At 47.0% G+C, this 3,915-nt stretch overlaps 1 pseudogene; it reads left to right on the top strand.

Annotated features, from left to right (window-relative positions):
- The first annotated feature begins 2,179 nt into the window (after positions 1 to 2,179).
- Positions 2,180 to 2,737, top strand: LOC102770272 (annotated as a pseudogene).
- The last annotated feature ends 1,178 nt before the right edge of the window (positions 2,738 to 3,915 follow it).

The following is a 3,915-nucleotide window of genomic DNA, read 5'->3' as shown; positions in this document are numbered from 1 at the left end:
AACCTGTAAACACATCTCATGGAAGAGTTGGTGAGGCTTCTTCAAAGACAGGCCAGTAGGAAAATAGAAGACTGCCCATCCATGCTACCACCATTGCCCGCTCCGCAGACACCTGTGGTGCCCAATACTGGCTGAGCAAGTCACAGGGCCCAGGGTCTGCTGCCCGAATTCTCTAAAATCCCCCAGGGAATAGGGATTTTACAACATTCCACTTTTTCTCTTCATCCTCCTACAGGAGAGAGAAAGTCTATTCTTTTTGCTTGATTTTTTCACTTACTGTTGCAGTTTACTGCATTCTTCTATAATGGCTGTTATCATAAAAAAATGGGGAGATGATGCCATGCATACACTCAAACACATACACAGTGAATACAAGATCCATTTGCTGCAAGAAGGAAAAGTGTTTTCTGATTAGGGTAAACCCTTTGCCCATAGGTGCGTGTGGGAGAACAGAAGGTGTAATAGAGAGTACAGATGTATCCCATTGTTCCTTTCTCATAGTTGACTGTACAAAGTATTTCAACATGAGAAGTTATAGAATGCATATTTTATAATGAAGATTATCCAAAGTTAAAGAAAAAAATCATTCTACTTTAGACTACAACCTCTCTGAGGTGATTGAACATTTATTTTTATGGTCAAAATTCTTGGCAAAGAGCTTGGAAAAAAAAATACCACATGACCCAATAATACCTCTCCTGGCTATATACAAAACAACAGTAACAAACCAGAAAAACTAAAAAATATGTATTTGCAAAGATATATGCACCCCTATATTCATTGCAGCATTATCCATGGTGGCCAAAACATGAAAACAATAAAAGTGCCCTGCAATCAAAGACTGGAAAAAGAAGATGTGGTACCTATACACAATGGAATATACTCAGCCATAAGAAAGGATGAAATACTGCCATTTGCAACAACATGGATGGACCTTGAAAATATTATGCTAAGTGAAATAAGTCAGACAAAGCTAAGAATCATATGATCTCACTAAAAGTCATGCACACAAAGAGCAGTGTGGTCATTGCCAGAGGAAGGGCGTGTGAGGTGAAGGGGGCCTGGTATATAGGGGTGGGAGAAGACTTGACTTTGGGTGGTGGGCAAACAGTGCAATAGACATATCTTGTAACATAGAAAACACACCTGAAACCTATGTGATCATATTAACCAATGTCACTCCAATAAATGTAATTAAAAAGGGGAAAATAAATTGATGAAAAAAGAGCCTGGAAAATGAACTGGAATGAATCTTATAGTCAAGATCTAATGCTGCAAACTTCTCCTTTGTATTTTCAGTTTTGGGAAGAAAAGAAAACTGATCAATATTTACCAAGAGCAACACTGTGTTTCTGATACAGTTAATTCTAAAGTCATAGGTCCAGTGGATGAGGTAGGGAGACACTTGGAAAGCTAGAGAAATGAAAGGCAGGCTGGCAAGTCCATAATTTGAAGAATAGGTAGGTTGGAGACCTACAGAAGAATTGTAATTCAAGTCCAAAGGCAGTCAGCTGATGTGCTACAAACCAGTAGAAGATGGTGGCTTAAAACAGCAAACACACAGACATGGGGCTGGGCTCAAGTTTAGACAGTTGAGGAAATTCTGATTCTAGCTAAACTTCCAGGTTGGCTGGGGCCTAGTTATTCTAGGATGGTCTCAGGTGGAATGGATCCTCTTTGTACCTGGGATCTCCCCCGTTAGCTAGTAAATTATCCCACTTGCTCTCATAGCACCTGAGTAGGGTTCCAGGGCAGATTCATGGGGTGGGGAATAGATTCTACCTCCTAATAAAAGAAAAAAAGCTAGAAAGCAAGGAATCCTATATAATAAAAGCCCAGTGACTGAAATGGCAGAAAACCAGAATGACCAGAGACCAGAACCACCACGCCCCTCACCCAAGCTGGCCCGGTCCCCCAGCAAACAGTTAGGGGCAGGCGAGTGGTTAGGGGTATCAGGCAGGCAGGAGAGTGGTTAGGGGCGATCAGGAGGCAGGTGAGTGGTTAGGGACGATCCAGCAGGCAGGCAGAGCCCCACAATCGATCACCTCAAAGAGAGAGACTTAGGCCTCCTGCCACAGCCTGCCAGGGGGATGCTCCGTAGCGGGACGGAGGTGCTGGCTGCAGTGGATGCTGCAGGGCGGGGCTGGTGCCAAGACGGCTCCTGAGCAGGCAAGGCGCCTGCAGCCTGGCCCAGGCCCCGGGGTCACTGCCTCCCCCTGTGGCTTCTGCAGGGCTGGACTTCCATTCCTCCTGCTATGATGCCTGGGCAGATCCCGACCCTTCCATGACTGCGGGCTCTCTGCCAGGGCTCGGCCCCCTGACCAGATGCCCCAGCTCGGCCCTGGCTGCAGAGGAGCTGAAACACACTGACATCCACAACACTGGGGCCATGATCACGCCTTTGCACTTCCTGGAGGTGAAACGGGGCAAGAAGCCTCAACCTGTGAAAAGTGAGCTAGGTGAGGAAGAGAGCGGAGGAAAAGGTGTTGGGAAAAGAAAAAAGTGGTGGCAGCCCGATGCCGGAAGAAGAAGAAGGAGTGGAGGAGTGTCTGCAGCGGGAATCTTAGTGGCTGGAGCTCATGAATGTGGAGCTGAAAACCCAGATGGAGGAGCTGAAGCAAGAATGGCAGCAGCTCATCCTGCTGCTCAGCCGGCATCGCCCCACCTGCATCGTCAGGACCAATAAGACCCCAACTCAGAAGGCAACTCACTGCTGGAGCAGCTGGAGAAGAAGTGACCATGGCTGGGAGGAGGAAGCGGAGGAGGAGGTGAGGAGAGGGAGGAGGAGGAGGGTCCCAGAGGGCTCTTCCTTGCTGCATGCAGCTGGCAATCAGGACCATCTCTCCCAGCCCTGATCAGGGCCAATCGGAGCCTGCCAGCCGGGGGAGGGTCCGCGGGAGGTTGGCCAGCCAGGGGGAAAGAAGTTGGCTGTGGGAGTGGACTGACCACCAGGGGTCAGCTCCTGCATTGAGCATCTGCCCCCTGGTTATCAGTGTGCGTCATAGCTACCATTTGGAGCATCTGCCTCCTGGTGGTCATTGCATGTCATAGCTACTGGTCGGATGGTTGAATGGTCAAGGGTCACTTAGGCTTATATATAGATATAGATATAGATATATATGCCTAAGCGACTAAACCACTGAACAACTGAATGACTGGTTGACTGGTCGCTATGATGCACTGACCACCAGGGCACAGGCACTCAACACAGGAGCTTCCCCCTAGTGGTCAGTGTGCTCCCACAGCCAGCTTCCCACAGTCCCTCCCTCTAGCCCAGGATTGGGCAAACTTTTTGATTTGAGGGCCACAGTGGGTTCTTAAACTGGACCGGAGGGCCAGAACAAAAGTGTGGATGAAGTGTTCGTGTGAACTAATATAAATTCAAAGTAAACATCATTACATAAAAGGGTACGGTCTTTTTTTTCAATAGTTTTATTCATTTCAAATGGGCCATAGTTTGCCCACGGCTGCCTAGCCAGCCCCAATTGGCCTTTATTGCCAGCCAGCTGAGGACCCCATCTGTGCACAAATTCGTGCACCAGGCCTCTAGTTAAGAAATAAAAGAAAAGCAAGAACTCATGAAAGATAGATGATGGTGATGACCATAGAGAGGCAGCACAGAGGTTCTGGGGATGTTTCTGACTTACTAGCATTTACAATGATTTTTAAACATTGAAAAGGGTTAGGAAAATCCTATCCTTTATTTGCCTTCATGTCAAATACTAGTTGGACAATCATACATTGCTTATTCTCAATCTACACTAATAAAAGAGAAACATGGTAATTGGCGTATGACCACTACCCTTTTCATTGGCTAATCAGCAAGATATGCAAATTAACTGTAAGCCAAGATGGCGGCCAGCAGCCAGGCAGCTTGAAACTAACATGAGGCTTGCTTGCTTCAGTAATGGAGTT

This window comes from Myotis davidii, unplaced genomic scaffold (assembly GCF_000327345.1).
Source record: "Myotis davidii unplaced genomic scaffold, ASM32734v1 scaffold296, whole genome shotgun sequence".
NCBI lineage: Eukaryota > Metazoa > Chordata > Mammalia > Chiroptera > Vespertilionidae > Myotis > Myotis davidii.
The sequence above is the reverse complement of the archived record's forward strand: the minus strand, read 5'-3'. Positions and strand labels throughout refer to the sequence as shown.